The 24,699-nt window shown below is 34.7% G+C and overlaps 1 pseudogene; it reads left to right on the forward strand.

Moving 5' to 3' along the window:
• Positions 1–538: 538 nt before the first annotated feature.
• Positions 539–20,814, forward strand: LOC138320686 (uncharacterized; annotated as a pseudogene).
• The last annotated feature ends 3,885 nt before the right edge of the window (positions 20,815–24,699 follow it).

Raw genomic sequence — 24,699 nt, forward strand, 5'->3', positions numbered from 1 at the left:
CCATATTTCATTTTCAACCGAAGAAAGTTACTGTGTTATCTATTGATGGTTCAATGGTTGGTGACACTGCTGAATGCATGTCATGGATTTATTGGTCGACGAACACGATGTAGATCCAAAGACTAAATTCTTCATAGTCATAACGTTCATTTTCTTATACGGAGGATAGATAAGTGTTTGCATGGTGTTTGTAGGTCTATTTTGAATGCAAAGACGGAGGGTAAATCTGATGTATATATTGTTTTAAACTGGTGTACAGTTTAAACTAAAAAATACGAAATTATTTGCATGTGCAGACACTCAGTGTAACAAACGTGTGTAATGCTAGGCGTACACAACAGAAATAGTGTCGGTCTGTTTGTTTATAAACATTACGCCGTATGAGCAAACTCGCCCGCTGTGGGAATCTCGGCAAGGGTCATACTAAGTGTGTCTCAGAACCAAAAAGGACACTTCACAAACTCAAGTAAACAAATAGATATAATTCTAAATATAGAAAAGCGAGGTGTTGTAAGGGATGTAGCCAGACAATTATGTGATCAAGTGAAAAAATACGTCGGACGACAACTCGCCCGAAATAAAATCCACTAGATGGTCCGTCTCCGTGATGTGTCACTCGTCCACATCTATCTAACATAGATCCGAGAGTTTTATGAGCTACTTCCGTCCTGTTACGCAGTTCACCGAAGATACTGGAGTACATATCCTATTTCCCGAGAAACGCGTCTCTAATAGTTCAGAGAACATTAATTATGTGATATCAGTTGCATTATTAAATCACAACTGTTTTAATCACTGTGTTTGGCTATAAATATTCATCAAAAATGTATGGAAAGGAGAGGATGCCTTCTGCCAGTAGCTGTTGGTTAGGAACCGGAAAGATATAGATTGGCAACTGAGTTTCAGGGCCGTGGCAAATAGATCCGCATGTGGTCTGTCTTAAACCCGACTTGCTCAACTGCATGTCCTATGAAACGGGCTAATGACGAGCCAACATTAAATCAGCCGTTAGTGAACATACCACCTGAACGTAATGCTGCATTTTGGGGCTGAGAGAAGTCGGTATATATTCCGGAAATCTCTTGACTATAGTTGTAATGTTTATCCTCCGATTGATCAGACACCCGAGTTGCAGTCAAGGTAACTCAGGATCAAAAGTGACTGTTCATGGTTTTGTTCTGTGTTGCCTGAACGGTGGCCAAAGCAAATGACACAAAAGTGTCCTAACACTGTGTTGAATATGTTTTGGGAGAAGCACATAACTAAGCTGACGACGGTAAGAAATTTACATAAACATTTAAATGCTTTTGTCACAAAAATACTTCATAACTCAGCTGAAAAATAATAATACATGTGTGTCGTGATTTCTTAACAATTTGACTACCGTGATCCAATGAGCTACTATAAAAATAGCAATACAATATCAGAATAACCGCATGACGTGGAAATAAACCAGGTATGATTAAAAAAAAACTCCTGGTTTTAATTCACACAGCTAAGAATTTTGGTTTTAGAATGTTTTGGCAGGTTTTCAATCTGATCTTTGTTATTTGGATATTTCTTAGATACACGAAAAACGTGATTTATATTTACCCTTTTCAATTATCACTCCATTATATTACCCAGAGGATCTTACATCATCTTACCTCTACTTAATAATGATAAAAATGTATCAGGAGGTGTAACCTACGGAGCCCTCCTGGCTTTTCGTTTTATCAAAATACTGGTATTTGCGTTTTATCGAAAATACTTAATTCGTTTTAAACGTAATTAAACGAACATAATAAAAAGCATATTATTTTCAATAACCATTATTAGTATCCATACATTTACTATCAGAATTGCGAGTGTCAAGATTATAAATCCAGTAGGGCCAAAGGGCCAGCACGGCTTAACAAACTCGCGGGCAATGATCGGAGAGGTTGTATTACCGCACAAAGAAAATAAAATGTACTTAGAGTGTGTGCTGTAGATGCTAAACTCCTATCATTTGATGCACAGACCAGGTGATATCAAGCACCCCCCTCAATGAATACAACATAGTCCATAGAAAGTGATATTATACCCATTAAAAGCGATATCACACATCCACAAAACTGCTACACAACATCCCATAGACAAAGTGATATTATACCCATTAAAGGGATATCACACATCCTTCCAATGATAATAACATCCCATAGAAAATGATATTATAACCCAGTTTAAAGGGATATCACACATCCTTCAATGATATAACATCCCCCTAGAAAAGTATGTCAAATACCCATTAAAAGTGATATCAAATACCCCTCAAAGGACATAACATCCCATAGAAAGTTGATATTAATACTACCCATTAAAAGGGATATTACGCATCCTTCAATGATATAACATCCCATAGAAAGTGATGACATAAACCCATTAAAAGTGATATCACACATTCCTCAAATATACAACATCCCATAGAAAGTGATAATTATACCCATTAAAAGTTATATCACACATTCCTCAAATATACAACATCGCCAAATAGAACAGTGATTATAATCACCACATTAAAATTTATATCACCGAACATTTCCTCCCCCCCACAACTGAACCCACATCCCAAAGAAAGTGAATATAATACCCATTAAAAAATGGATATTCCACACATCCCTCCACACGATATAACTTGCCGCTAGAATAGGGATAGTATAACCCATTAAAAGAGATATCACACATCCTTCATTGATATAACATCCCAATAAAATGTGATTATATAACCATTAAGAAGTTGATATCACTACATCTCTCATAACACATAACACCCACAAGACAAAGTGAGAGAGTAACAATACAATTAAGAAGTGAAATCAGCATGACACTTCTCCTAGACTAAATTAACTGTTTTTCGTTCTGTGCCCGTATTGAATAAAAACAAACATATATATAGCTATTTTAAAACGATGACAATGGTTCAGCTATGATGTCACTCAAGTCGGTCGCACAGTAACGCCGGAAAACCCGGAGAAAATCCGCGGACAAGCGGTCCCAATATCCTGGCAGCAACCCAAAAAGGGATTTGATTTCCTCGAACATTGCGTACATATTCTATACTTGGTATAGACAATCGATAGTTTACATTTTTTCCCATTTTGATAAAGTAAAGTTTCGTACTACCTACTGTAAACGCACCTAGCATTTGTTTGTAGCGTTTTTACAGTAAAATTCAATAGCAATGTCATGAACTAACAATCCAATGAATGTACATTGAAATGTCTTATTTTATTTATCTGTTGGTATACTATAGAAGTAATAACTTCAACTTTGTCTGTCATCAGTAAGAAAATAAAAATCTGAAACTAATGTTACTAAGGGGCACCTTAGTCATGTCCTTGTGTTTGAACATGGTAACTTTCATGGATAACGGTCAAGGACGCCAACTTCAGTTCTTTGATTGTTATCTGTGACATTTTGCTCTATAAAAACAAAGAGTTCAAACGGTAATGTGATAAATCTCAAATAATTATTTCGATAAAACAAAATAATTTTTTCGTTAAACCGGGAAAAACAGTTTCATCATCAAACGAAATAACATTCTGTTTAAGGACGAAATAATATTTATTTTAAACGAAATAACAATTTCGATAAAAAATAAATAACAGTAAAACTTTGCTATAACGAATCCCATACTGAAGCGGAAAAAATTCGTTATAACAGGAATTCGTGATAGATTTTCTGAAGCTATTATTAATTGAAGTTCATTGGCTGTAGTTATAAGCTCACTCACAAAGTCCAAAGTCCAAAGAAAGTCCAAAATATCTTCTTGGGCAAAGTTTTTCCATTTATAGACAATTAATTGTATATTATTGTTTTGGTCGTATTTGATTTTTCAATCAATCGATTCCCTTTTTGACACCAAGTTTCACTTTAAAACAAGGCTACATCCAGCACTATCAGAACAACATCCCGGGAAAAAAATGTAATTGTATTGCAAAGAATATTTACTAGGCGGGACCACGAAATCACTTCATATATCAAAAATAATGCGTTAAAAGCAAAGTTATATAAATAAGGGGAGTCAAAACCACGGATAAAGCGAATTTACATAGAACTGAGTCAGTAAATTCATATGAAGCAGATTCGTTTTCAAAAGTTTTTTACTTTATAATAATTCGATACAAACGAAATGAAATAAGTGTGAGGCAATATCAGTCAGGAGGCTCTGACTCTCACTCCACTAAGATTGAAATATAACTGTTATTCATCGTGAAAACAAGGGCTATCTCCTCTATATATTATCTTTAACGGTAGGTTTAGTCCTCAGGTTATGTTCCGATTAAGAATGAATATATATGCCTGTTATACACATGATATTACATACCTTGGCTGTAAACAATTACGACTTGTAATAACGCAAATCAACAACCACATGAATACATCATCAGGAGAGAGCCATGGACAAACGCGAGAAATAGCCTAGCCATGCTCAGGTTCACACTAATGTTAAACGAAGTGGAATGTAATCAGGAAGTGTTTTCGTCAATAAACCGATGTGTAGGATGTATGTCCGGTTTTCTCTTCAGAACACTAAAATACAAGCATGTATCAACCCTCGTTGTAGGGCTATATCACCAATATACACTTGGTTTGTATCAACATTCAATAGAACACAATCATATAAATCATGATGCACGTTACTTATAGTACAACTATAAATTCCATGATGCACGAACTTATAGTACACTATAATCATGATGAACGTTAACTTATAGTACACTATAATCATGATGCACATCCTTACTTAACAATATATAGCCCATGATGCACAGTCCTTATATTACACTATAATTATGATGCACGTCCTTAGAGTACACTATTATCATGATGCACAGTCCATTAAGTTACAATATAGTCATGATGCACGTCCTTATATATACACTATAATTTATGATGCACGTACTTATAGATACACACTATTATCATGATGCATGCACGACCTTATAGTACACCTATTATCATGACTGCACGTCCTTATAGCACATCTATTATCTTAATGCATGTCCTTATAGTACACTATCATCATGGAGTATCGGGTTTCCTTTATAGTACACTATATCAATGATGCACGGGTCCTTATAGTACACTATAAACATGATTTATGTCCTTATACACACTATAAATCATGATGCACGACTTAAAAGTACAATCTATAATCATGATGCACAACCCAATTTTTATAGTACAATATAGCCATGATGCATCTCCTTTTAGCACACTCTATTACCATAATGCACGACCCCTAATATCGTACACTATAATCATGAAGGTATCGTCCTAATGATAACACGATAAATCAATGGAGGCACAGTCCTTATAAAGTAACACTAATAAACATGATGGTATGTCCTTATAGAGTATCAATATAGCCATGATGCTCACGACTTTTATAGAACACTATAAATTATGATTTCACGTCCTTATAGTTTACACTATTATATCATGATGCATGTCCTTTTTAGGTACACTATAAGTCCATGATGCACGGACCTTATATTTACACTAATAATCATTATGATGCAAGTACACGAACATATAGTACACTATAAATCATGATGGCACGTCCTTATAGTACACTATTATCATGATGCACCGTCCTTAATAGTACAATATATCATGATGCACATCCTTATAGTACAAATATAGCCATGATGCACGTTCCTTATCTTACACTTATATGGCACACTATCATAATGATGCACGTCCTTATAGTACACGTGAAAAATCATGATTGCAACGTCCTTGTAGTACAATATAGTCCATGATGCACGTTCCTTATATTACACTATAATTATGATGCACGTACTTATAGTACACTATAATCATGATGCACGTCCTTATAGTACAAACTAGTCATGATCACTTTTCCTAATTACACTATCATTATGATGCTACCTTATAGTACACACTATTATCATAATGTCACGTCCTTATAGCCACACTATATATCATGAAACACTACCTAAGAGTACCCAAAAGAACAATGATGCACATCCTAAATATAGTCACAATAAAGCCATGATTGCACGTCCTTATAATTACACTATAATTTATGAATGCGACCGTCCATATAGTAACACTAATTATCAGATGCAACGTCCTGTATTGTGTTACAATATAGTCATGATGCACCGTCTTATATTACACTATGAATTATGATGCACGTACTTATAGTAACACTGATAATCCATGATGCATTTCCCCTATGTACACTATTATCATGGATCACGTCCTTTATAAAGCACACTATTATCATGAATGCAAGTCCTTATAGTACACTATCAATCATTATATGGGGGAGCATCCTTATAGTAACAATAAAGTCATGATGCATGTCCTTAAAGTACACTAAAATCATGATGCACGTCCTTATAGTACTACTATTATCATGATGCACGTCCATATAGCACACCTATTATCATAATGCATTGTACACTATATTTTTATAGTAACACTAATAGTGTGCTTATGATCCTCATCTTATAGTACAATATAATTAAGATGCACGTCCTCATAGTACACTATATATCATGATGCACGAACTTAATAGTTATATACATTCACCATAATTTTAGTAGGGGAGGCATGTCAGATTGCACAAATTTGGTTACAAATGCCACTCAGATGCCTTCGCAAAGTCTGAGGACAATCAGCTTAGTAGGTTGCTTTTGGTTAATTATGCTGTCATAAACCGGGTACTCCGTGCTTTTGAAGCTCCAACTTAACAAGAGGTTACCCCTGGAACGTTCCTTACAATGACCCTGTGCTAGTGTTATAGATATGAACGTAAAACTTTTAAACAAACCAAAGTAGTAGGTACACTAAGTTGTTCTAGATCATGTGTCTCAGGAATGCATGGGGGTCCTTAAAGTACACTATCATCAGAATGCATTTTGTCCTTGATAGTACATGTATTATCATGATGCACGTCCTTATAGTATGGGTTTTCTATTATCCATAATGCACGAAGGATATTTTAGAACTACTAAAGTTATGATACACGTCCTTACTTGAACACCAAAGATAATCCTCGCATACTTACCATGAAATACAGCAAAAAAAATGCACAATTACCTTCCTTAACCATCCCACATCCTTACAAAATCGATTGTCCTATCAGTTTTTCCCGATTTTTTGTTAGAATTGAAATCGTTTATAGTACTGGTGTTTGAAGACCACTATTAGGTGTCCATTATCTATATGTAGTAATTTCAGCAAATGCACTAAGTATTAGTTTCTGGATATATATTCGGGTCTATTTCTGCATTAGAACATTAAAAGCTCATTTTCCACCGCCTATACAATATAGTATTTTTTCAATACTAAAATTTTAATAAGAGAGTTGTTCCTATTGTGTTTTTTTTTCTTCATTTACAAAAAAGTTTTTACTTATTACGCTATTACAGGTGGTCCATTACCTCCTGATTGAAAATGGCCTTAGCTTCTAAATTTACTTTAAGTTAAAAATAAAAGAAAAAATTAATTAATTGCATGTCCCGAAAATAAATCCCTTAAAATAAATCCTCTTTATCAGGGGTATGAAATTTACTGATTGAGCATGTTTAAATTTCCAAAAAAGCAAAAATTCGATTATATATCAAGAATCCTTTTTGGTGTTAATTAGACATGTATACTTTATACGATGAAAAAAACTAGTTAAACTTTATTCGTGTATCTCGGCTCACCTTTGCAAAAGACCCCTTAAGGTGTTGCGGCCCCAATGCATTGAGAATATAACAAAAACATGTTTGAAGAAAATGTAAACTTAACAGTTCTCGATACATAGGCCATAATTTTATATAGGGGGAGCAATTGACTCTGTGTCCAAGACAGAATGAAATGACAGAAAGGCGCTAACGGAAGTATTCACAAATTTTGTTACGGCTAATCTAACTACAGATAACCGCGATTTGGTAAAAAGTAAGGATTAGGAATCGAATTCGCTTAGTTTTTTGCATGCTGTTTAAATTCTGGGCCTTATGATCTGTCTTTTGGCATAAGTTTTTATACGTGTAAGTACGAAAACTCATTCGAGGGAGAAATTTTGGGTCAAACATGCAAAATAATCAACATTTCATCGATAGGTTTCTGTAATCCGACCTAGTGAATATAATAATTCCGTAATGAACAGAAATTATCAGTAGTAGAAAGTGTATGTTTTTTCTGAACAAAATTGTTTACTTTAAGTCTTTAATATATGAGACAACACCCCAAAACTGTGGTCTCGAAATTATGTTAATTTTTCTGTTCGTTGATCTCTTCCCCTGGAATGTTCTAGAAGATTCTCGAAGCGTCTTAACTTATGACGTCATACCGGAATCCCAATATTGTGTATTGAGTCGGTTGAATGTTGAAGCCGCCTTCGATAATGCCATCAAGATAGTGCAAGCAATTGTCCTCAATATAATAAGATATTGTAATATGTTTCTTTTATTTTTAATCAATAAGATATAATACATATGATAAATTTAAAGTGTGATATTTGCCATGATTTCAGCATTTTAAAGATGCTCCATACAGAGCATAAATGACATTCACAACTTTGAACAATATACATATAGATAATGACACCTAATAGTGGTTTCACTGACATATCTCTGTTATATATCACTGGGTCAATAGATTCTGGATGAAGTCAAGTAAATAAGTCACAAGTCAATTTGGCGCGATAATCTTACATTTCTTTCACGGTTGAATTTCTATATCTTCACAATAGGGATATGCCTGCACGGCCTGACTTTGTATTTTTACTCAACTCTCGTTGTGTCTCATCAGAACTAGAGAAATGAGATTTCGCGAAATTGACTTGTGACTATTTACTTGACTTCATCCAGAATCTATTGACCCAGTGAAATTATTAACATCACAAAAGTCATGAAAATCAAAACTCCTCTCCGGTAGGCGCCTCTGTTAAGATCCGCTCCCGTGCTTACAAAACAGAGAGACACATGAACAGCACCCAACGTTAACCAAAACACTACAGTTAGTTGTCTTCATAACTGTGAAAAAGTAAACAAATATATGTTTCAAACAATACATATATGGGCACTGGTACACATTGTAGAATACTAAAACAGTACACGAACATCTCCATTACAGTGACCCCGGCCCCCCCCTTCAAAATAGAGAGACCACCATGTTTAACAGTACATGCATAATTAGACAATAAACTAAGGCTGATGTCCCCAATGTACTATTCTGAAGGCATCTGGTAGTGGCATTTGCCTAACATCCCATAATTTGTGAATCTGACATGCCTCTTGTCCGCTGCCATGAGTTGCTCCCGCCCTATACCTTAAATTTAATGGCCTTATCATTCAAACATTTTTTGTGTTATATAGTCTCAATGCATTGTCTTTTTAAAAGGTGCGCCGAGAGTAGTAATATAATAAGAGCACTAGGTTGTTTTCATCGTATATGTATTTGTACTCAATTAACGACCAAAAAAATATATATAATAAGTTTATTTCTGCTTTTGGTATTGCCATGTGCGCAATCAGTATTTCATTCCATATAGGATATAGTAATTTTTCGGGATGTCCAATTATATTATATTTTTTTATATTTTTAACTTAAAGTAAAATTAGAAGTCTCAAAATTTTCAATGGTGGTAATGGGTGTAAAGTGAAGTAACTTTTGTAACTGAAGTAAAAATACCTAATCGTTTTGCATCCAATTTTTAGTAGTGAAAAAATACTATATGGTCAGCGGTTGAACTTGAATAAATTAATCAATAAATGGGAAAACTTGTATAGTAATTGAATTGTTTTGTGAATATTTTCTGTAAAAAATCTAAACAAAATTATGCATTTGTAAGATATTAAGTGATCTGTACAGGCCAAATCAACTATCACATGGATAATCAGTTTCTTAATCATACAGACAGGTAATTTACTTTTTGATGAAATGTTTGGTAGCAGAGACTTTTAAATGCATAGGTATATGAAAAAAAACCGTAATTTTCCACTTCTTAGATATCATGTTATTATTACAAGAATCATAATCATTTATAAATTTGGCAGAACAACAGTGTAAGTAGGATTTGTGCTTGATATAAGTGTTGTGCATTGAGTCTTAATTTCATCAAAGATACTATGTCCATAAATACAGATGAATAGTCAATCTAATTCCCACTTATGTATATGATATGCAAGGAGACAAGGGAATAAGGGATACTAAGATTTTAATTTTTTCCAAGATGAAATTACCTTGACCTTTTAATTCAAGACCACAAGATTCAAATAGGCTAAAATCTATGAAGCAACTTTTTATCAAGAAACCTAAAGGCTTGAGACGTCTTTATATTACCAGGGTCATACATAGAAATTCTTATTTAATTTTTTATGTATGTTTTTAAGGCAAAAAAAAAATATATTGTCTTTTTAGGGTTACCTGAACTAAACCTAATGTTTTTACCTTTTGATCCTAATTTTTACCGACTTTATTGCTACAAACACAAAAAATTAAACAAAAATTTTTTTTGGATTTTCCCCCCAAAAAAAAATTCCCTCAGACTCTGGTTCGCGGCCATTTACTTAGGAGATGAAAGAGAAACAACAACAAAATGGCCATTACTTAGAGTGAAAGAAACAACAACAAAATGGCCATTACGATAGATTGAAAGAAAGAACACACAACAAAATGGCGACCGTACGGAACCCTTTTTTTGGCCAATGTAACCTTAAACACAACAATATTTTCCTTTTGACCTTATAATTCTACACTGTTAGCAATTTATAGCTAAGTCTATATTCCGCATTTTGTTCCGTCGTTTACGTCGTCCTTTCAAATTTGTTACATAAAAAATGTTACATTTTCGACTTCATTCTCGCAAAACTGTCTGAAGCAATGATATATTTGCACAAACCATTATAAGTAATATTCGGTCGATTAAAATTTTTTAATTATATTATCCCACACTCCTCAGGAGTGCAGTGGGAGGGGACAAAAAGGGGTAAAAATGCTAAAATTTTTCAATAATCTTCTACTCCAACTCGCAGTATGTGGTGAAATCCCAAAATACTTTATTCAGTAGATTAGAAAGAGATTCCAAGGCCTGATGTTACAAAAATTGTGAAATTATCATTGGCCCCTTGGGTCTCATATTTCCCCTAGGAAATGGGTCAAATTTACTATAGTATATATATGAAAATTTCAGTTTATAAGAACTTTATTTGCTCAAATTTTCATAGGTACATGAAATAATGAGGTCCGAACTTGGTTAGATCTATTAGCCATAGAAGATAGCAGGTATAACATTAGTATCCATAATTGGTCAAGGCTTGCCCCCGCCCCCCCCCCCACTCCCTGGGGGCAGAGGGGTCGAGCCAAAAAGAGTCAACATGGCTAAAATTTTTCAAAAAACTTCTTCTCTAATCGCCAGATTTGGAGTAAGAATCAAATACTTTTCATAGAATTGAAAGGTCCCAAGGACTCTGTACCAAAAAATTGGTGAAATTACTCAAGGCCCTGGGGTCTCAGATTTATCTCCCCAAGGGGATGGGGTCAAAGTTTTACTATAGTTAATATAGGGATGGTACATTTATTTGCTCAATTTTTCAGAAAAGAGTCAGACTTGGTTAGATTTAATTAGCCAGGAGAATAGTATTTCCTGTGGCTGACAATCCAAGGGGCCATAGGATGGGGCTTAAAAGTGGATCAATATGGTTAAAATTGAAAAAAAAAAATCATCTTCTATGAATTCCAAGATATAGATTAAAGTCCAATATACTCTTCATACATTATATTAGTGGCCCTGGGGTCTTAGATTTCCCCTACAGGAGGCCCAGTGGCCCGGGTCAAATTTACGTTTAGTTTTATACATAGGGAAAACACATTTATGAGTGTTATTTTTGGCGTCAGTTTTCATAGAAACTTGTCACAGTATGTAATGTCAATCAAAACCTACTTTAAAAGATTAAAAAGTCATATTGATTATTAATCGTATTGACTGATTTCAAGAGCCTATGAGCATTTGTACTATGTGTGTTATAATGTCTTTGATTTCAATCGTTATTCTCCTAACTCCACTTGACCGGAGTTAATGCCTAATGGGTCACTTGTCATTAAATCAGATCTACTTAAATTTACTTCAAAACTGTGTTAAGACATTTACACCTAACATAATGAAAATAGCTCCAAGATTTGATCTCCCTTTTCGCAAGTCTTTTCATTCAAATCCTTGACGACACCCCTTCAGAGTGTCGCGCCACTAGTAATAGAAATATATTGAATATAGATAATCTAGTTTATTGATGAAAATGTTTAAACAACCGCTTGACATTGGAGGCACAACTCGTGGGTCCCAAATGAGTGATCATAATTTATTGTTTTGTTTCTTCCTCTTAACCGGCTCTTGATTTTTCCTCATCGGGCAGACATTTTAAGTCTTGTTTAGTACCTATTACCTGAATTCAACGCCAAGTGATTTAGGCGGAAGAGGGTGGAGCGGGCTCTATAATTTATGTTGACATATCAGCATAAATTGCGTACGTTGTGCAGCTTGATAAGTAAAAGATCATATCGCAAGACCGGTCATGTACGTGGACATATAGATTTAACCATATTACAACACAACACATTCTTTAAACAAGTTCTGGGGTTCTGCTGTGGTGAAATGTCAATTGTTTTTTCATGTTTAAAATTTTTTCTCTAATTTTAGATTGTTTTGGAAATTGGAACTTTTAACCAGAGATAGGAAATGGAAATATGAAGTAAGTAAGGTTGTTTGCTTGATTTTGGAGCTATCATGAAGCAATATAAAGCTATTTGCAGTTTCCAAAAAAGTTTACTCGTTCTCAAAAAATCCCAACAGATTAAAATAAGTAGTCAGTGTACTTGATTTTTTGTCCCGCTTACAAAATTTGTTATTTCCCAGCATTTCACGCTAATAAAATTTTAGACTCACATTAATCTTCACTAAATATGTACAAAAATAAAAGTCAATAGGCTATAATTCCCACACTTAAATTCATCTCAGTGAACATAAAAAAAGATTCTACAGTAAAAAAACAAAAATTAACTTAGAAACATAGCTTAAGAATAGGTGTCCGCATCCGTGGGAGTTAAGTAAAAAATTAAAACAAGGAGAAATTTCATCTTACCTCGATAAAGTATAATGAGGATGTACCTTTTCCAAATGGCGTCGACCAAATTTCGCCAATTAATCAAAAATCTCCGTCGTGACTGAAAAAAATTCCACTTGCAACAGAAGTCTATATTTGCGGCATATTTTTTATATGGCAACCTTGCTATCAAAATCACTACAAAACCTCTTTGCCTGTGTTGTTGAAAAACGCAGACTTCAACGAGATTGAAACCTCACCGGGGCAGGATGTTCTACTAGTTCTATACTGACTTATACGGACTGACAATACCGCATTTTCTAAAGATACAGAGTCAGCCTTACAACAACATTCCTAAAAATGTTTTTAAAGATTGAAAGATATATGCTTTTTGTTATTTCTTACGCAGAACAGCCTATGAATACAACTATTACAGAGCTACATATAAATTATTTACATTCCTAAAGGGTCATATTTATTGAACATGTGATACGTCAATTTATCTTTATATCAAAGGTTTTGCCTTTCGAACAATTATTTTTACTTTAATCTTTCAAATTGACGATAATGCCTTTTTAATGGTTTTAACGTCTGGTTGTTGAATCATTTTATACTTAAAATAAAAAAAAAACAATTTAAAACAGAATACAGAAAATAGTAAGCCAAGCTGGTTATCAATTATGTTATCGCTACAAAGACACGCTGGTATCGATTATGTTATCACTAAAAGTTATCCCTTGTTGGGCCCCAACTCCAAAGGGTCAAAACCTAGCCTATAACCCACTGTAGGCTTTTGTAACGAGCGAGCGGCCAGCTTATCAACATTACGTAACTGACATGTACAAAGAAGTGTCGTGGGTATTATCAGTGCTTAATGCGTATTTATGATAAGATCTTACTAATGACATGCGATAATGAACAACGTTTTCAAACTGAACTGTTATATTACATGCGATCGGTTTAAGTTATAGCGACAAGTAACCTATATGACTGAATCATTTCAATGCATACCGAGTAAGTGATGTGAGGTGATTTTTTCGGAAAATCGTTTTAATTATACACTGTAAATGCGCATCGCTAATACATCCTTACATGCAAGTACATTTGTCAGTAGGACAGAGTTAGGCTATCCACCACTTTGTGAAGAAAGTATTTCACCAACAACCGGATGTTTACCATTGTCGGGGCACCATAGGGTTATTTTTATACTTCTATGGTCAATATACTACTGCTTGCAAATAAAAATGAAGCCATAGTTTATTAGGGTAGCGATAAAAATACAAAAACCGTACATGCTTGAGTAGGGACCGGTTTTTTGTCATTTCCAAATGTCCTATAGCATTATTTAATAAATAGTAGGTTCTAAATATGTGACTTATAAATTAAAAAATTCTCAAAAACGATCAGGTTTGGGGTACTTTCAAACTAAACTTCAGCATAAAATAACTAAAAATTGTGGAAAACAATATTTTTATTAATTTTTAAAAAATCGTTTTTCTTGATTTTTTTCGTAAAATTAATTGCGTTTGAGGTCATCCAGAGCATACAATGTTTAGCTTCATCCAGACATTAATATGTTCAGACGAGTACCACAAAGCGAAAGTTTGCGCACTCATGCATGGAATTAATTTACGATTTTCCTCGAATTTTCGAAATAAACTAACCTACTCTTCAATGGACTTTAGTCTTAGGATAGAATATGTTTGTACATTTTATTTCCCTGTCAAATGTATTGATCTGGTGTATAGCCAATGTATACTAACATTGTAACGTAAAATGTTATAATATAGTTACTAAGTACCTTTTTCATCACAATTACATAACTTTATCGTTCTATAGCTATCCACAATACTGTTACTCACTGGTCGAATGTTGTTAATGGATAATTTTTAGATTTATAAAATTAACAGCATGTGATAGTATCCATAAAACGTGATAGAAATACGACTTAATCACCAGCATGACGGAGTAATGCGAGTAGTTTTATCAATGATTATACCATATTCATGATTAATCTAGTAATTATCGAAGGTTTTTTTTTTACCAATTTAAGTCGTAAATCTGAAAGCAGACATGTGGTGATATAAGCACATAAATATCAAATTAGTTAATCAAGGAAGTACTAAAATAATATATTGTAATTAACATTTAAACAGCAAACCTTCTGATAGTATTTCCCAACTAAAATTCCACATAGGACAGTGAGGATACGGGCCGTTCTTATGGCGATAGAAATATGATTTACACCTCATTCGAGTGTACATGAAACATGATCATTTTGGTAACATTTTACAACCCTATTAGAATTATTTAAAAGTGTTGTGATATTACGCCATATTAGACGCACTAACTAAATTTTCAAGTTGTCTGCTGTATGCCATGTCAATTCTGAAAAAAAATGCTTAAATGTATCCTTTTTTATATCTTTGCGGCAAAAAATTGCCATCATAGGTCCTAAATTTTTGGTTAATCGGAATTGCAATTCCAGTGTGGTCTTGTATTTAAAATTTCCCCAAGTATAAAGTAATATGATGACGATGGCATAATTTCAAGAAAAGTATAAAGCTATGTGATAAAGGTTTTTTAAATCATTTGTTGTATTATTTTCAAACATTGCAAATGTAATTTCAAATTGAAAAAGCATATCAAAAAAAATTGTTTTTTGATTTTTTCATATTTATTGAGCCATTTTTCGGCACAAAATGTAAAATTGTAATAAATTAAGATATTTTTTTCAGTACATAATTAATTGCTTTTAAACTTGTTATTTACCTTACCGTGTACAAAATGAAATCTGCTTTTTAGAATTATCTTCCGTTCAATATCTTAAAATACTTGCTCAAGGAATTATGTAAATTATTAATAAGGATTCAATATAGCATGAATTTTTATATGATCGGGTCGAATTTGAAGGTTCCAGTTTTATTTGCGTCATGTGAATGCACCGTCTTAAATGTTATGATACAAGACAAAGTCATGTCTGAAGAATCGAATCACAAATTGAATTTTGTTCAGGTAAAACATTAGTGTTTTCTGTATCTGAAGAGGGCTTAAAAGTAAAAAGTGGCCAAATCTCAACAGATATTTCGCAATTATGACTGTTCAATCGTTAGTTTTCGTTCCAATTAAATATTTTTCTCCGTTTCAGCTTTATAAGTACTATACTAAAGTCGTACTCCTCATACAGCGAAAATTTGACAAATGAAGCAGACATTCACTCTTTAAAATTAATGAATTCTTTTCCAATATTTATTTCCTGTTATAGTCCTGAGTCTTATTTGAAATGCAAAAAAAAAAAATAATTAAAAAAAAAACCTGTTGCAATTATATCTAAGCCAGTCTTATATTTTCACTAAATTGACTGACAGAATCTCTTTCTATCAATAGCTGGTATACAGTAGTTTATTACTCCTCCTACTGCTCACTGTGTTTCCATGGTAACCGTTTGTTATTTACAGACCATGCCTTATTTAGAAGTAACACACGAATCTTTGGCGCGGAGTAGATATCATCATCAAACATGGATTGCCGACAGTCTTCTTCGATCGCATCCAGTAAGTCCTTATATAAATTGCCTTTGAAATATCACAACTGGACTTACTCTTTTCGATTTGACGGAAAGAGTAAATTCTTTACTGTTTTCGGTGTTCCTTTGCAATCCACCCTAGATACTCCAAGGGTTACTATCACTTTCCTTATATCAACCCCCTGGACTTTCTCACGAGTAAAACTAGAGGCATTTCAGGAGAACAAAAAAACCTGAACCATTCTAGGTCTGTAGATAGATTTTCTTTTCAATATTAGAGAGAGAGAGACGGTCATCTTCTAAAGCGCCAGCGTCAACCACTGGGTACCGTTTATATAATTCCTTTGGTGTATCATCCTTCTGTAGCCTCCAGTTTTTACTAAGCTTTACTAGTCCAAGGGATAGATAATAACGTCAGTTGACAGTACACCCCTGGTGTATCGAGGATGTAGGGACACCCCAACAACCCCACTCCCCACCCATCACCCTTGGATGTGAGATTCCAGACAATATGTGCACACGTCGCCCCACCTCTGGGTCGCGAGTTCGAAATCCCATGTGTGGCAGTTGCCAGTTACTGACCCGTAGCGTCGGTGGATTTTCTCGGATACTCCGGCTTTCCTCCACCACATAAACCTGGCCATGTCCTTGAAAGGGTACAATTCAGTGAGGCTGATTCTGTTACATTAATCATGAAACAAAATATGACATAATTTATTGTTTTTCCTACATTCCTTATGATACATATAACAAGAAATATTGAGAAATTTCACGAACATTGTTTTAAATATTTTTTGATTGATACTGTTTTGAAATTCGAAATCGTTGATCAATGCGATTAAGCAACATGTACGCTGTACCCATACATTATGTACCCGAGCCAAAGTCACACACGTTAAAAACAAATGCAATAAAATCATCACTGTGAAAGTTGATGAAATTATATTTAGACAAGAAAATGAATCTAATAAGGTAAATACACTACTGTAAGAGCGATTTGGGAAGTTCTAGACAATAAAATCCTTTGGCAAGGGCCAGGGTTCGACCACAATGTGTAATGACGGACAGTAAGCGAGTTTGAACATTTCACATACATTTGAGGGCATTTTCAGGTAATAGATTACAGTAAAACCAACACTAATCTATTAGAATCTATTAGAACTTGGTTGTTTAATAAAAAATTGCAAATTTCAATGTACACTTAGACTGAATTGTCCCTTTAAATGGACTCTTGGCTGTTCGTACGACGTTAAAAAAGAATGTAAACACAAACCCAAAAGTTCGATCCTTGTTGTTACCCGTCCTTTAAATTAAAACTTCCAAATTGGCCCTTGTAGGCGTACCGTTAACATAGACTGCAACTCTAGTTTGGCATTTGGTAATTCCGCCCTTTGTATTTAACCTTGACTGTTGCAGTCTATCTTACTAGGACAATAATTTTTGGATTTCTGGTTGATTCCATGTCTTAGACAACAACTACCCCCCCCCCCCCCCCCCCATTGTTTGACCTTTCGCCACCATACAGTATGTAATGATATCTTTCCGCCATGAAATATAGTGCCTAAATAGAGACCCAATATTCTGTTGTTGAATAATTTTGAATATAGCAACTACATTTTTATATAGTAGAAACAAATTTATTTTTGAAAAATGCGCTTTGATAAGTAGTCCAAAGTTGACAGCATCGGAATAATAAAGAGATGTTGGAGTGACCAATCAGAGGCGCTTTAATTGTTTACACACTTAGGATGTGTAAAATAAACGATAAACCAAACTCTATGAAATTTACCCACCATTAATTTTCCATTGTGAAACATGCATATTTATGGAATAAAAGGTTTTACTGTTCCCTTAGTACCAATGTATCAATCGTATACGGATAGCATCAATGCCATTAAAGGGACATGAACCTAAATAAACCATGTGAATTTGAGTAAAATATATATTTAAGACGTGTCAGATACCTTTCTAAGTAATAAATATCAGTTATTGTGCAAATGGGTCAAATAAAATAATTATAATGAAAATTCCATCTTTCTGTATTTTGAACCGGCCCGGTCGAATTTTGTAGACTGAAATAGAAGTGTTGAACTTTAGTGGCCTCCCACAATGCAAATATTAAATGAGTGTAAACTAAAATGGTGGGTCACAAACGTGGGTGACGCGAATACAAATGAATTCCGATAGAAAACAGAGTATGTCAAGAGTCAGTAACGTGCGCGATTGGCAAAGTAGGTAAATATAAATGGATCGCTGAAATGCAAGAGACGGGAGCAACTTCCCACTTTATACTTGCGTGATTTGCATATGTGCAATAAGTCTAGACCCTCCCTTCGCGGTGCCCCGTCGAATGAAAAGTCTCGTTTGACTTTTGCCTTATCATTCTTACGCTAAATACAAATTGTTTTATAACAAATATCAACAAATATGGCTTAAACTTCATTTGTCAACCATCGTAAATTAAAAAATAATCTTAAGATGTGGAAAACTAATATTCCTTGTCATGTCAGCAAGTTTGTTGTTCATTATAACCTTGCTTTGGGCCAGCTTTCGTTTTGTGCTCCAAAAATAGAAAATGAAGGTCTATTTTTATATTTTTTGGGGTAGGTATTCTCCACGTTTTTCTGTCATTAAGATAACAAATAATTGTAATAAAATATTCAATAAACATCTGAAAACCATATCTAAGCATACAGAACAACTTATTTTAGGTTCATGTCCCTTTAACCGTTTGACTTACTTTGTTTGCAGATAATTTGTCTGTATGGAGCATCGTAGAACTGTTTTTGACTGCAGAACACCCTCCGCAAAGTGTTATCTTTTGCAGCAGACCGGACCTCTATCAGAATGGTCATATGATGGCGTTTGTCGTACAGATCTCGTGCTCACTCACACCGAGTGTTCATTTGATATCAAAATACCAGAAACCGGAAATCAAGTTGGCAATGTCCACATCTCTCCATCATATCGGTAATACGTCATACAGCATGTTGACAACTATGTCCAATCAGGATACTAAAGAGAAACTTGGTGATTTTTTCATTAAGTTTGTCTTAGTGGACAGAGGTACAAGGAAATCTAGTCCTATACCTAAATCATTTCTAGTGCAATTAAAGGACAGATCATTATTTGATGCCAACCGTCCGTATCAGATGCCAGCTATACCGGAAATGCCCAAATCCATCTTTGATATAACTGTGACTCCGCGCCATAGCGACCTTGACGTGAACCAGCACGTGACCACGCATAGGTATATCCAGTTCTTTACCGACTGCGCTACGGAGGCAGCTCAGCGCGGATTTTATAAACATTTCAATGACGACATGTGTCGTTATCCGGTAGAGAAGTATGACATCACGTTACTGGGGGAGAGTAAAGTTGGCGACACGTTACGTGTTTGCACATGGCAAGATAGTAAGGATATGAAGAATATATATTTCAGCTGTCTTAAAGCTAGTTCATGTGTGATGAAGGCAGTGTTTGTATATGGGACTGACAAGATGGCCCCGAAAATACCCCCTCACTATATGTAACTTATCCAAATGTAGACTATACTCTACCAATATTAGAGTAATTACATTATATCTGCTCTCATATATTTGGTTCAGGAAAGAAATGAGAATAATTGAACTAGTGTTAAATACCTATATGCCTACAATTTAATCTTCTTGTTCTGTTGTCTTTCATGAGAAACGTACAATCCAAATATTCCTGAAATTTCAATAAGAACCACAAAAACTTATCTTCTTCAACACGATGCTTTATATTAATATGTACAAATGTGAGCATTTCAGAACAAAATGAGACATGTTTTTCATTTGCATTCAATTAGCCAAATGATCTCATGAGATAATTAAATGAAAAGTCTTTGTATTTCATGTATACTTATGGAGTCCATATTGATCAAATTAATTATTCTGTTGTTTTTAATATTCCATGTATGGTTCCTAGATTCATGTATTGAGTAAAATGTTCAAAAGTGTAAGTAAATTGTTTAATGTGTTTGTCTTTTTACATGGAATTAATTAACAAAACAGAACACTCCATCTGTATTTGATTGGTTTCTTTTCAGTTCTATTTTCGAAGACATTCGTAGAATCAGTATACAATTATTATTTAATTATTTCAGAATAAAGGTAGCCTCTTGATACACTCCAGTATAGAGTAAGTTCGGTATTTTATATGTTCACATGGCTTTGTTATATATTATATATATATATTATTATAAATATACATATGTACATCGCCGAATATGGAACAGTCGATGGTTGTAACAGTTATCATCACGTAAATCCTACTATCCACCCCGGAGAAAATGTTATAGAAACTGTGTGTGGAGTGATTGTCATAAAGTTATATGTTTATACTAGAAACGCTGTTATAGATACTGTGTGTGGAGTGATTGTCATAAAGTTCTACGTTTATACTAGAAACGCTGTTATAGAACTGTGTGTGGAGTGTTTGTCGTAAAGTTCTATTTTTATACTAGATACGCTGTTTTAGAAACTGTGTGTGGAGTGATTGTCATAAAGTTCTATTTTTATACTAAATACGCTGTTATAGAAACTGCTGTGTTGAGTGATTGTCGTAAAGTTATATGTTTATACTAGAAACGCTGTTATAGAAACTGTGTGTTGAGTGATTGTCGTAAAGTTATATTTTATACTAGATACGCTGTTATAGAAACTGTGTGTGGAGTGATTGTCGTAAAGTTATATTTTTATACTAGATACCCTCCAGAACAGACTGTGTTGGCACTTTTTCACTGCCGAGTCTATCACTTTGTCCTCTAATGCTTGTATGGGGCTTTTTATTTCTACTGTTCCTTTTCCGCAAACATTACACCATTCACGATTTGCCCATCAGCTTGTGGCTCCTAAGGAATGGTTGTTCTACAGCCAAATCAACAATCTCGACTTCCTTACAGTGGGAAGTCTTTGTGGACAGTCTCTATAGCGTTTTGCAATACCCTATGCGCGGCAAAACCCCTATCTTCGTTGTCAATGCCCATCGCAACAGACTGCTTGTTCTTGATAAGTAGTAGGATTGATATCCTGCAATGGAATTTTACTAAATTGTCAGAGTTAGTGGTATCTTCTTACGGATTATATAAACCATCATCTGATTTACTTGCTGTTATTCTGCCGTTCCTGTGCTCAAACCAATTCTGGCACCACATTTTGTTCTGCTTGTTGTCATTTTCGTTGATGAAGTTAACTTGATTCTTCTGTTTACCAAATACTTCGACACGAATGTTCTCGAGCATAATTGGTTAGATCAGTCCCTGATTGTAATCTTCGAATTCCTCTTTGAATAATGATGTGAGCGTGGGGGGTGCCTTCTCAGGTTTCGGATCAGTCTGCTCAATTGCGGGGGCAGTTCTCTCATTTAGATGGCGGTCTGGGCCGAAACATGGTGGATATCGTAGTGAAAAATGTAAGCATTGGGGACAGATCTCTTTCTGACTCTTTTAGATTACATCCTCCGATGGACAAAAGGATCTTTTCCGGATGCCCATACAGACGTCTATTTTGGCTTACGATCGAACGAATTTCACTGCTCTCTGTTGCATAGTCTTGCATTCCACTGTTCACGAAGAGACAGTACTACTTCTTCATATAAAACATTTCATGAACCCTTGCAATATTTGATTAGCAACCTGTTACTAGTTTATATATAATTAATATTATTCTAATAATAATCCACGATACCAATACCACTATGTAAAGGTATGGAATATAAGTGTTAAATCTCACAAATTGAGTAATTATTGAATCAGACCAAGATAAGTCAATAAAACAAACACAGAAAGAAGCAAATATATCATTAATAACAGTACTGATATGTTCATATCTCCATCATTTTGGCCCTACAGCTATAAATGGTATCAACATGGATTTGCTCGTAGAAAAATAGAACAAAGGACTAGATAATATCAATCATTACGATAGTAGACTGTATTTAATACTATATTTCAAACATGTTTCTAAACTAACAATTTATACACATTTTTCGAGATAATTAACATTGACATCTTACTATTCAAAGGATAGAAGATAGGAAGGTGCTTCATTGTGTAGCATGGAAGATACTCGTGCTTCTCATAGCCCATGGTTTTTTACAACTAGATAACGAAAGAGTTACCCAGCAAGCGGCCGTTTTTCCGTAAAAACTGTACATCTAGGGTGATCAATATGTGTGGTCTCAGCACACCAAACTCACCGCAGTTATGATGACTGTAGTATTTTTAAAGTTCAGATTCATTATTAAAAAATGCTAACAATAGATATAGAATGTACCATATGTTCAGTTACAGAATTATTGACATGTAAAAAAACTTAATCGTTGCTAGCTCGGGCGAGAACTATTACCAACCATGGCGTGAGAGGTGTGTAGGTAGGTTAACGTTAAATCTGATATTTATGATACTGTAAACCAAATGGTAATAAAAACCAATAATAAAACGTCTGCCGATTAACATTTGTTCACGACAGTATACTTTCTACGAGGAATGTTCCGAAAATTTATGTTACTTGCGCAAATATAATGTTCGTGGATATATCGTGCTTATAATGGGTTTAAGAACTACCTCGTGGCGATAGCGTGTGATATCTGAAGCAGCCGTGATATAGGTAAATATCTCTGCTCACACAATTACATGACCTTTGTGCTGTGTACAATTGTTTTGTAGCAAACTCGTCGAACGTAATTGAAATTAGGGCCTATATCAAAGGTGGATTATTCATCGTGAGGTGGTGTGACTGTATATCGGGGAAGGGTCACAATGTCATGACTATTTGTAGGTGGTTTACCGGTGCTTGCTCGATTTAAGTCGGTGACACCAGCAGCTTTAAAGATGCTGCCCACACAGGTTCGTCCCTGCTAACAACAACAACAAAGCATAACCATTGAACTAATTAGGCAAAATCCTTTTCTGAACTAGGCAAATCACTTGGTTAAAAAGATGCACAAGGTACACTGTACGGCAGTTAGATAAAATGACAGGCTTGTCTTTAGCTACACGATATTCATTGCATTTTATAAATACTAAACGTCTTAAGCTGGGGCACTAAGATCAATGCTCGGGTGGATACCCCATTTACTAACTGACAACCAAAAGAGGTCCCTGGGTGGACTAAGGCCAAATCCTTATAGAAGAAATACCCAAAATACAAGCAAAAAGGCTTTTGTATAATTTCGGGTCAAAGGTGATGTAAACATGGGTGTATTTTTTCGAACCCATAAAAGAAAATGTTATAATCGAATCTTGGCAAGCAAAAACGCCAGGCGCAACCTAGCATTGCTAAAGTAATACGCACCGTGAGGAAGGTTTCTGTATGTCATATTCTTTGATATAACAAGGGATTGCAATCATTCAAATCCCTGTTCCAAAAGGCATAAACTGTCACAGCGAAGTATTAATAGAGACGTATCTTCGATCTACATAATGAAAGTCTACATAACACCGCCGCCACAGACAGGTTTGAATTGAAGTACCTCACAGGCTCTTACATGTGATAATGCGCCAGCACACAAGGGGGTGCATTATAAACGGTGTTTCTTGAAGGCAGTAATCGGGTCCACTGTCCTCCCCCTACCCTGTGTATTCAACAGACTTGGTCCCATGTGACTTTTTCTTGTATCCCCAACTATAAAATCCCTGTCCTGGGAACAAAAATTATAAATCAAGAAATACCCTTGGCTCTGCCATTTACCAGTATCTTATGAGTAGTATACAATCATAGAGTGTACGAAAACTGTTTCCAAAAGATGGGATCGATCGGTTGTAAACGAAATCATTAGGCGTTTCATTGTGTAGAATGGAAAAAACATCGTGCTTTCTCATAGCATGGTTTAACAACTAGATAACGAAAGAGTTCCCAGCAAGGGCACCGTGTAACTCTAGGGGAGATCAATATGTGTGGTCTCAGCACACCGAAACTCACCGCATGTTCCGGATGACACTCCCCGTATTTAAAGTCTCAGATATTACCTATCTTAACAAAAAAAACTACAATAGTAATGATTTACAAACTGTACTTACAATGTCTTTATTGCAACATGTAAAAAAAACTTATCACTGTG

The sequence above is a fragment of the Argopecten irradians genome, chromosome 4, assembly GCF_041381155.1.
Source record: "Argopecten irradians isolate NY chromosome 4, Ai_NY, whole genome shotgun sequence".
Taxonomy (NCBI): Eukaryota; Metazoa; Mollusca; class Bivalvia; order Pectinida; family Pectinidae; genus Argopecten; species Argopecten irradians.